The 11,697-nt window shown below is 37.8% G+C and overlaps 1 pseudogene across 1 annotated transcript; it reads left to right on the top strand.

Annotated features, from left to right (window-relative positions):
- The first annotated feature begins 341 nt into the window (after nucleotides 1-341).
- LOC308494268 (heterogeneous nuclear ribonucleoprotein A1-like) lies at nucleotides 342-4,554 on the top strand (annotated as a pseudogene). The gene is made up of 2 exons: nucleotides 342-492; nucleotides 3,653-4,554. The product of its transcript is annotated as a heterogeneous nuclear ribonucleoprotein A1-like (transcript).
- Nucleotides 4,555-11,697: the final 7,143 nt, after the last annotated feature.

Here is an 11,697-nt window from a genome sequence, read left to right as displayed (position 1 = left end):
TACCCCATGTTTCAACACTCCCTACTGCTTACATCTCGCTTGCTTCAATCATTCATATTATCTACTTAGACTTCAAAGGCACTCGAATTTGAGATTCCTGGTCAGAGCTTATAAATATCGAAGGCCCTGTCTATCTTATCTATTATTAAATTTCCTTTCTGTGCAGTGCCTGACACACAAGTTCACAAAAGTTTGTTCCACTGAAATGGATGAAGTGGGGTCTGGGCAGAGGAGCCAGAGCAACCTCTGTCGGATCAGGCATGGGGTTTGGGAATGCTCCAGATAAGGCTGGGGTGTGTGGAGCAATGGGGCTCAATACTTTCTGAAGGTTGTTTTGATTGATGCTGGGTGGGGCAGCTGGAGCATTTCCTGCTCAGCAGTTTATCGTCTTTTTCTCTGAGGCACCTTTACAAGAACCACTGGGGCTTCATGAAACGGCATTGTACATGACTGGTGTAGAGGCCACACAGTCACAGGAATGTGGTGACAAAGGTTGGCTCAAATCTCAGCTCCGACCAGGAATGCGGCATTAGTTACTTCTCTGAGTCTGTTTCCTCATCTGTAAAATGTGAACAATACTAGCCATCTAATAGAGCTATTTTAAAAATGTGTGTGAAGTGCTTGGGACAGGTTAGGTACTTAATAAGTACTAGTTATTATTGTTATCCTCTTTCTAAATAAATTGATGGTGTCAGCTCATGAATGAGAGGTTTGTTACAAAGTCAAGTTTTAAGAGAAAACATCTGTTTCAAGGAATAATTTCAGTATTTTTATTTCTGGTATTACCAGAAAGGGTAGTATTATTCTAAAATATTAAAATACATGGATGCACATGAACTTGACTACCCATAAATAAAACTTCATTTGGTTAGAAACATGTTACAAATTGCTATATAATACACTCATTTTAACAACTAGACACAAGATTATTTGAAAATGCACTATTTTTTTTAACCTGGCAAACTCATTTCAAATTTCTAATTATATTTCATCTTGTTATTTTTGATATTGTGTATTTCAACATTATATTTCTTTTACAGAAATCAAAGTGATTTACAAGTAATATCTTATTTTTGCGAGTCTACAGGTACTAGCCAGTCTGTCTAATGAGGCTACTTCTGTACTTTTAGCTACAACGTTGGTTTGTTTATCTGGGTATAGGAATAAAATGCTTCCTCACCAAAACTTGTATGAGAGCTGTACGTACAAATTCTTATCATTTTAGGAATCAATCCATTTAGGAAAGCATTGCCTTTGTTACAAATTCTTTCATACGCATACACACACACAATCTTTATGTATGTACATAGTGTTTACATATATTTAAAACTCACAAGTATGTATATAGCTAGCATTATGGTATGTTTTATCTCAATGTCAGGACAGTAGATTTCTGTTTCAAAGAGATTTGTAAAAAAAATCTGGATGTGTGACCAGCAGGCGGTCCCAGTTTCCTTCTACAACTTCTCTTCTGTTTCTCTGTACCTCCCAAAGAGGTGCTCATCTGACCAGATTTCAGGTCTCTGGTTGGGCTATATATCAAGGTGAGCCACACATGCAGTTTTGGAAGGGAATGCCTCCCCATTTAGCCCTCCCTTCTCTTCCTATTGCCTCCATCTGCAGGTTATGAAAGATGAATCATGGACTCCTTTGGCCTATGTGTCGTGCATTCTTTTCCTCTCACAGAAGCATGTAGGTGCTTGGGAATTCTCATTGTTTCAGGCTGTGATTGATGATAATATTGAGATTTCATGGGGACAGAGATGCCTCTCTTTGGCACAAGCCCTGAGCTAGGGGCTACAATCCAGATTTATGATAGATTTCTGTGCTGGAAACTCTGCACACCCAGCAAACAAGACAGTGGCTGTTTCATGGAAAATTAGATTTTCCATGAGTCATAATCTTATGTGGTAGCTGTCTCAGGAACCTGGAGTGAGAAGGGTTGACCTAGCTGAGGCAGGATTTTGTCCCCAGTCTTGATGGATGACACTGTTGAAGCCTCACTTGAACTTTCAGATGAGCAAATTCATTTTATTTTGCTAAAATTAATTTAAGTGTTATTTAGGTGAAAAATACAATTGGTTCTCCCAGTTATCACAGTGGCTTAAACTAAATATCTCAGAAAGATATTAAGTAATACTAACTACTAAATTCATATGAACTTAAGTACCGGGGTAGACGTGCTCAGATTCATCCCTTGACATTGGACAATTATTTTTTCAATCTTGATGTTGCAAATGTCTGGGGCACTATGCTATAGAGATGCACTGACTTGTACACTGTCCATCGTATTGTTTCCTATGGCTTTATTATCTATAATTGTGGATAAACATTTTTAAAAGATGAACAATAGCTTCTAATTCTGGCAATATAATGAAGTAGTCTGTAAAACTCTAACTATAAAAGCTGCAAACACTGGATAAAATATAAAAAATGTAATTTGAATGCATGGCTGAGACAGCAAAAAATTGAGAGAAATCCTCAGAGGGAAAGCTTGAATCGAAACAAGTAAATGACTGCTGAAGCTGGTGGTTGCTTTAAGGATGGTTGCTCTGAAGTCATTTGCTGGTCCTAAATGATTGAAGGCTTTGGGTTTAACCGTGGAGAGTGGCTGAAGGCCAGAGATCAATCAAGAGCTCCAGTTATGCAGGCCAGGCTCCCGTTCCTGCTCTTTGTACCTTTTTCTCTTTCCCATCGGTTCTTTGTATAGGCAGTGTAATTATATACTGATTCCAGATTATTGGCTCTCAAGGGATCTTAGAGATTATTTAACCTGTCTTTTGTTATGTAGGAGGGGACATTGGGGCTCATAAAATTTGAATGGCTTCATTTGTGGCAGAACCAGGAACCAATTTTCTCCTATTTCAGAATCCATTCTATTCCACTGCCTTCTCTCTCTCTATTATTCTTTTCATTCAAAAAGGAAATGATGGACTCTGTGTGTGTGTGTGTGTGTGTGTGTGTGTGTGTGTACACAGATTAGTCTTTTTGGGGAGAAGCTTGAAGAGACAATGTAGTACACATTTAAAATATTTTGCTCTCAAATTTCATGTGTTGGGAGATACAGGAGGGCCTTCCAACTCTTCCAAGCCTACTGAAACTGAGTTACCTCCCTCCCAATTCTCCCATGTCTGTGGAAGATGTTCCTTCAACTGGTCTTCTGGAGCTACAGATTGGAAGAGTTGATGCTGTTCATTTTGTCAGTGTGCTTTGAGCAAATGGAGTTCTGGGTATCTATTCATACTTTAGAACCACCATGAGATCATAAGGCCCAAAACAGAGCTGTGGTCACCTCTTACTAGGCTCACCCCTTAGATGGTAGAGCCTGCATTAAGAGTCACAAGATCTCTAGTGATACATTCTAAACTTTAGGGGAGCTGAAGGATTCCACAATCTTACTCTACTTCTGAAGAGCGGGTGTTCAAATATGGGTCAAGATTAACTGGACAGAGACATTTGAGCTTTCTGGGAAGGCTAATAATTAGATGTTCTTTCAAGGTGAGATCTAAAAAAGTCATTCAGTGGGAATAAAAAAAACAGACATTCAGATACGTTCATTAGATCACTCCTTCTGTTGGTGGACGGGGCCAAGTAAGCATAGTTCTAGTCTCCCATCCCACGGTCGTCATGTCTAAGTCATAGTCTCCCTAAGAGCCCGAACAGCTGTGGAAGCTATTCATCGGAGATTTGAGCTTTGAAACAACCAATGAGAGTCTGAGGAGCTATTCTGAGCAATGGGGATGCTCACAGACTGTGTGGTGATGAGAGATCCAAACACCAAGCGCTCCAGAGGCTTTGGGTTTGTCACGTGTGCTACAGTAGAGGTGGTGGGTGCAGCCATGAAGGCAAGGCCACACAGGTGGAACCAGAGGGCTGCTCAAGCGAAGATTCTCAAAGACTTGGTGCCCACTTCACTGTGAAAAAGATTGGTGTTGGTGATATTAAAGAAGACTCCGAAGAGCATCACCTAAGAGATGATTTTGAACAGTTTCTGAAAATTGAAGTGATTGAAATCATGACTGACTGAGGCGGTGGCATGAAGAGAGCCTTTGATTTTGTAACCTTTGGTGACCATGACTTTGTAGACAAGATTGTCATTCAGAAATACCGGTATGAGTGGCCACAACTGTGAAGTAGGGAAAGCCCTATTTAAGCAGGAGATGGCTAGTGCTTCATCCAGTCAAAGAGATCGAAGTGGTTCTAGAAACTTTGGTGGTGGTCGAGGAGGTGGTTTTGGTGGGAATGACAACTTTAGTTGAGGAGGAAATTTCAGTGGTCCAGGAGGCTTTGGTGGCAGTCGTGGTGGAGGATATGATGGCAGTGGCAATGGCTATAATGGGTTTGGTAATGATGAAAACAATTTTGGAGGTGATGGAAGCTACAATGATTTTGCAATCACAGCCTTCAAATTGTGAACCCATGAAAAGAGGAAACTTTGGAGGCAGAAGCTCTATGGTGGTGGAGGCTAATACTTTGCCAAACCACAAAACCAAGGTGTCTGTGTTGGTTCCAGCAGCAGAAGTAGCTATTTATGGCAGTGGCAGAAGGTTTTAATTACTGTCAGGAAACAAAGCTTAGCAGGAGAGGAGAGCCACAGAAGTGACAGGGAAGTGACAGGTTACAACAGATTTGTGAGCTCAGCCAAGCACAGTGGTGGCAGGGCCTAGCTGCTACAAAGAAGACATGTTTTAGACAATACACATGTGTATGGGCAAAAAAACTTCGAGGACTGTACTTGTGATTAATTGTATAACAGGTTATTTTATTCTCTGTTCTGTAGAAAATGTAAAGCATTTCAACAAAGGGTTTTAAAATAGATTTTTTTTTTTGTACCCATGCTCTTGATCGCTAAATGTAATAGTCTGATCATGACACTGAATAAATGTCTTTTTCTTTTTTGAAAAAGCAGACTTTCTATTTAAAAATGTATCGGTAGCAGACTCAATCACTGATTTACACCCACTGACCAAAGCAGAGTCACTGTTGTTAAAATATTGCAGTTTTCTGAATGGGACAATGTTTTTGGAAGCATATAAAAGGAATTCAGATTTAGATGAAATAGTTTGCTTGTTCTTGGTTAAATAGCACTACAATGTGCAATATTTGTTTTGGGATTTTTACCTGAATATTGACTTTTAATAAATTGTGACTCTTAGAATGTGCCACACAATCACCCAACGATAATAATTTGATTTAGCATGGTCTGCTTTTATTTTTAATTTTAAAAATAAAAATAATTATTTTCCCTCAGTTGTTGGTGCTGCCTACTTTCTGAGCAGCAGCAGAAGAAAATAGGAGGCAAAGGAAAGATGAGCTTTAGAACTATCCATAGGTGGTATTTCGAGGAGTGAGGGATCTAAGACATGGTCAAGATGCCTAGCCAGGTGGGTCTTATCATGAACCAAGGGAGATCCGTCAGGTAAGGAAGAAAGAACACCATGATAAGTTCCATATTTCTTCTAGACATAAACTCTTTTTCCTGATAGTAAACTTTAAAAGAAATGGGCACTTTCACAGAGACAGTGAGGTAATATTTTTAAAATACAGTGAGCAACATAAATCTTTTTAGGATGGTATTAGAGAAAATTCAGAAACTTCTTTCACATGGCCATTTCTTGTATTACGCAAACAAAAAATGAGAGCATAACATTAAAATATAATTTGTTGAAGATGTTTCTTGAGGGAACAATCTTAGAGAGTCCCATGTGTACAGCTTAATAGTGATGTACCTGGTATGAAGATAGTTCTAGAGAAATGGATGGATAGTCCTTTATACTCTTGTCCTTGAATATTGCTGGCTTTGAACAGGAGCTGGTATTAAATAATAAATGTTCATCTTTCTGGTGTCATCTTGGAGTACAGGTGTTCTGAGGTGCCTGTTGAAGAAGACCCATATATTTGTAGAGCAAATGATTAGATAGAGAGAATGTATTCCACTGAGAAATGTTTATTATTACCTGGATGAATCCATCTCTGCAAAACAAGGTCCACCAGCATGGTTGGTGAGCATGATTAACTTATTTCTCAAGAAATAGCTTTGAATCTGTTTGGAGGAACACTGATTTGTTCCAGAATATCATGCTAATGAATATAGCTTACATTATTTTAGGCTGTAAAACTAGACAATATTAAAGTCTAGAAAATATTCTTGTAGTACATTTATTTAATCTTGCACTCACCACATTGCCAAAATTATCTATGACATGAATATTTAAGAGGTTACAAGTATGAAATTTGGGATAATTTGGACAAGGACAGGATAAACTGTCATCTAAAATGCTAAAATCTCATAGTATTAAAAGTGGTAGGCGTACTTTAAATATTAAGAGAATGTATTATTAATTACTTTAAAGGTTATATACCTATATTTCATACCAATAATTGGCATTAACTCCTCTTTGGAAGTAAACTATGTACAGATCAGAAATAAATGATTAATATTTAATTTGACATTTACCTTATCTTCCCATTAAACATATTCTAAACATATATCTGTCAGGCAACATCTTGGATTAAAATATTTTGGTAAACTAACGAATAGCTGTAAATACTTTGGAGTACAAAATGATATTTTAAAAAACTATACAATTCAGTTTTACTTTTCCAAGTAACTTTTTTCTTATTTAGAATTTCCCTTACCAGTACTTTAGTACTACCCTGTGAAATTTATTGTCTAAATTCTTAAAATAGCCTCCCAACATATCTCTCTGACTCCACTATTCATCCCAAGTTAATCCATTGCAATATTATTCATACATTATTGTTCACAGAATTTTTCTTATTTCATGGCTTTATTGAAAAATAATTGAAGTACAAACACTACATTTCACAAGTGTGCAATTTGATAAATTTTTATATATGTGTACATCAGTGAAACCACCACTACAATCAAGATAATCAATACATCCATCACCTCCAAAGAGTTTTCATGACCTTGAAATCCCTCTTTCCAAGCCTTCTCCGATCCTCACACCCTCCCACATTTGCCCCCACCTCCCAGGCAACCATTAATTTGCTTTCTCTCTTCAGTCACTATAGATTAGTTTGCATTTTCTAGATCTTATAAAAATAGAATCATACAGTATGTACTTTTTTCTTTTTTTGGTCTGGGTTCTTTCACTCAGAACACTTATTTTGAGGTTCATTCACGTTGTTACCTGTATCAATAGGTGATTTTTTAAAATGGTTGAATAGTATTCATTGTATGGATAGACCACTATTTGTTTATTGAGTCACGTGTTGCTGAACATTTGGGTTATTTCTAATTTTTGGCTATTACAAATAAAGCTGCTATCAATATTTGTATACAAGTCTTTGATGAACATATGCTCCTTCTTTTTTGGTTTATTTTGTTCCTACTCCACTTGTAAACAAAGAGTGATATATTTAAAAGAATCACGTTGGCTAGTAATTTATCCTGTTGTTACAATTAGTTAATTGATGGAAATGGATTGTTTAATTGGTACCGGATAGACTGATAGGGATAAAAGAATAAGCTGCCAAGCTCCAGGTACCAACCTCACAAAAATCTGTGAATGCAGCTCCTGACAGAAATAATTAATTTTCTACTCCCTTGCATAGAATTTACCTACATCTTTCTTCTTTATGACTCTTTTACATAATTAGCATGCAAATTACCACTAGTCAGGAAAATCTTTTACATGCAAAGTTATTATTACTTTTTTTAATTTAAAGAAATATGCTGTCTAGGTTTTTAAATACTATAATCCCTCTAGCCAAATTTTAGACAAGTTATTTCAACATGTTTTAGAATCTGTTTTTTTTTCTTTTTCATAGCAAAGACCTACAGAATTTTTTTTAAAAAAGATTTATTGGGGCATATTGAGGAACAGTGTGTTTCTCCAGGGCCCATCAACTCCAAGTCGTTGTCCTTCAATCTAGTGGAGGGCGCAGCTCAGCTCCAAGTCCAGTGGCTGTTTTGGGGACCGGCAACCTTGTTGTTGAGAGCTCAGTCTCTAACCAACTGAGTCATCTGGCCGCCCCTCTGGAAGCTCAGCAGCAGCTCATTGTCTTCAATCTAGTTGTGGAGGGCACAGCTCACTGGCCCATGCGGCAATCGAACCTGCAACCCTGTTGTTCAGAGCTCATGCTCTAACCAACTGAGCCATCTGTATGCCCAAGACATACAGAATTTTTAACATTTATTATGCTAATGCATATTTAGCAAATATCTTCAAACTCTTAAGTAATGTTAAATCCCAGCTAGTGTTTATATTTCAGAAGAGAATGATGCTTGATGTATTATGCCTACTTAACAAAGACTGTTAAGATAGCTAAGCATGTGCCTTTTAACTAAAAGCAATTGCATTTGGGGATTTTAAGACAGTGTTTGAATTTAAGTGACGTGTAATTAAATTAATTAATAATTAAAAAGCCCACAAAACTTGCACACAAAATGAATTTATTTGTAAATTACATTTGTAATTCTGCATAATTTGAGTTCTAAGAAGAAAAAAGCAAGACAATTGTCAAAATATTCTATTTCAATATATTTAAAAAATGCAGTATTTTTAATACTGTGCAACTATTAATGAAGGTAGAAAGGAGGTAAACATGGATTCAGTCTATAGATCTGTTCTTCGGTTCTCAGTTTAACTATTTCCTCCAGAGGTTTTGCCTGAGTCTCTGAATTAGATCCCTTCTTTTATTCTGCACTATAACTCTCTATTTGTTGCTTTCACAATATTTTTTTCAACTTGCAATTATTTATTTTTTAATTTGTTGCTTTGTTTATTAGGTAACGTCTTACCCTTGGGTTCTGGATGTAAAAATAGGCAATGGTTTGTCAGTGAATCCAAATTATATTGGTGTCCAGTGTGGGTGGGGCCAAATGGGTACATACATAAGAAAGAGCATGTGGGACCAGAGAGTCAAAGAGATCAGGCTCTTGGCACATCTGAGGCACTTGGCATTGTAGATGTTGCTACTGGTGCAGATTATTGGGAAGAGGGATTATAGCGTACATGTGTCTTTTCTTTCCTTTCTATCCTTTTAAAGGCATTTGGGAATGGAACAAATTTTGACACCAAAGTTTATTTTCTCTTTTTCCCTTTATTTCAGTTAGGACGAAAAAATGAGTCCTCTAAATTGTAAAGCAGCTAAATCCTATTTGCATGAGCAGAGCAAGTCTCACTATGTGAAATAGTTCACCTTTAGGCACTGGCATAGGTAGGCATACTAGTGAGGCATGGGTCGGCCATTCTAGACTGAGTTTCTCACATTGCTTTTTCTCATTTTAGTTTAAAAAAATTCTAGGCCAAAGAGAGACTTGGGTTCTGTCCTGATCTGTCCAAAGTCTTCTGGTGTCTCCCTGCCCTCCAATCCCATATGTTCTCATATTGGCTCTGAACCAGATATTAACTGGGTTGTGAGTTTCAGGAACTCAGACTATCAGTTTAATAATTGAGGGGTGGTGGAATCTTATTAATGAAGAGATAAAGAGGAAAGGGGAGCCTTATTATACAGCAAAGATATTATAGTCTTAGGTTGTGATAAACAAAAATTTCAAAGAATTTTAGGAACCCAAGGGTGAAGAAGAAATGTAATAGTCCTGTACTGGAAATATTGTATACAGGAGTTAGGTTTGTTCAGAAACAGTAGGAATAATGGAACATTTAAAAGGAAACAACAGCTTTATGTCTGGCCTCAAGAAAAAGTGGAAAATGGCAGAGGAGGGTGCATTGATTGAGAACCAATGAAAAGAGAGGCACTTTCCCATGAGAAAAATTGTGATTATTAAGGGCCACAGTAGTCACAGATGAAAGGAAAAATTAAAAAAAAAACAGTATGCATATCTAAATGATCTTAAATATAGAAGCAGGAAAGAAGATTCAAGATTTTAGAGAATGAAGTAGGGGGATTTCTCCCTGGCCCTGCTCCTGCACAGAGGAAGCTCAGAACAGAAGAAATGATTGAAAAGTGCCCTTGGAAGCTGCAGGCAAGGAGTCAATAGTAACAAAAATTGGAGGACCTAACCTTGGTGACTGGGACTAGAGATACTAGAGGTTGTATAAGATTTGGAAAATTTGATATTGAGGCTGGGAAAGTCAGCCTAGAATCCTTTCATCATTAATAAAGGAGTTTTAAGGTACTGTGGTTAGTATAGGGGAGGCAAGTTTGGCTTATGCCATAAAAGAACATGTTTGGGAAATTTATGGTAATAGAACTCTTAGAAAAAGAGGCAATGGGATAATACATCTCATGTGAATCAGGCAGCATTCCAATACACTGAGTTCAGACATGGATTAGGGATGGGACTGATGGATGGTTTACTTCTCTGTGAAATTATCCTTTTCAGGGAATAGAAAGTGGACAGGATTTGTTTTGTCAGATGTGGGACCCATTTGTATTATATCACTTTCTATGAGGAATTGAAAAAGGTGAAACCCGGAGACAGACATTAGGAACAAAAAATTTGAGTCAGAAAGCAAAGATCACAGAGAATGAAGGAAGAAAGGCATTCTGATCCAACAAAAAAGGATAAATCTGCATAAATCAAGAAAACAATGCCAACAGCTGATTTTAAAATGTTTAAAATTCAGCTAGGTGTGCCTGAAAGGACTCTGAGAACAACAGAAGAAGGAGGAACAGAAGAAAGAGGGACAAAAAATGTGGCAGAAGGCAAATAGAGTGTAGCCATAGAAAGAGTGTGGGGTATTCTGGGCTTTGAATATTCGACAATGATAGGAAATCCTCCTGGACTTTACTGGGCCCTAGAAACCCAGCTTATGGGGACATTAATAGTCATGTTATTGGTCAGAAATATGTTGGCTGCCATAGTTGTTTCATGTGGCTGCCATAATAAATTACCACAAACTGGATCGCTTAAAACAACAGAAATTTCTTCTCACAGTTTTGGAGGCCAGAAATTAGGTTAATTACATCTGCAAAGACCCTTTTTCCAAATAAGGCATCATCATTCACAAGTTCCAGGGATTCAGAAGCGACATGCCCTTTTGGGGGCCATCATTTAAGCTGCCACAGGCCTGAGGAGGACGTGTGCTTCCTGAACGTAAGTGGTAGGCATCTTCTTTCTGTTGTCATTGCTTTCTCTAGTGTAGTAAGCACATCTGATCAAGGTCTGCTTTCTTGTGGTAGATTCAACTATCCCTCCACTTTCTTTGTTTCCATTTCTTTATTCTTGTCTCTTTATGGAGGTAATAAGTCAGGTCAGTTTTTGTAGCACCAAACTGATCATCTTAAAATTGAAAGAAGGGCGTAGGTATTCTCTGCTGGGACACAATTCTACGTGGGTCTTTTACGAGTCTGTACCTTCTACAAGAAGCACTGACTATCTTTTCAAGGATATTTGTGTAGTGAAAAGCCTTGGAAGACAGAGATAGAGTCTTCCTCTGGCACACAGGGAAGATTTATTTATTCTTCAGTGTCATAAAGATAGTCTCCCTTTCGCCAAAGGTTTACTTGCAGCCCATTAGAAAAGATTGGGGTCCCCCAACCTAGAGTTTCCTCAGCTGTGATGTAACCCACTATGTGAGCAGCATCCACCTGGGCTGCTTTGTGTTGTCCCATGGGACTTGGGGAGAAGGGCAGCTAACATTCCCATGAAGCTCATGCTATTTGCTATGCAGTGAAGTATACTCTTTTGTCACTGACGTAAGAGTCTTGTATATTCTGCCAGCATCCATGGCATTATAGCAGGTTAACTTATTAGCTCAC

This window comes from Rhinolophus hipposideros (assembly GCF_964194185.1).
Source record: "Rhinolophus hipposideros genome assembly, chromosome: 3".
Classification (NCBI taxonomy): domain Eukaryota; kingdom Metazoa; phylum Chordata; class Mammalia; order Chiroptera; family Rhinolophidae; genus Rhinolophus; species Rhinolophus hipposideros.
The sequence above is the reverse complement of the archived record's forward strand: the minus strand, read 5'-3'. Positions and strand labels throughout refer to the sequence as shown.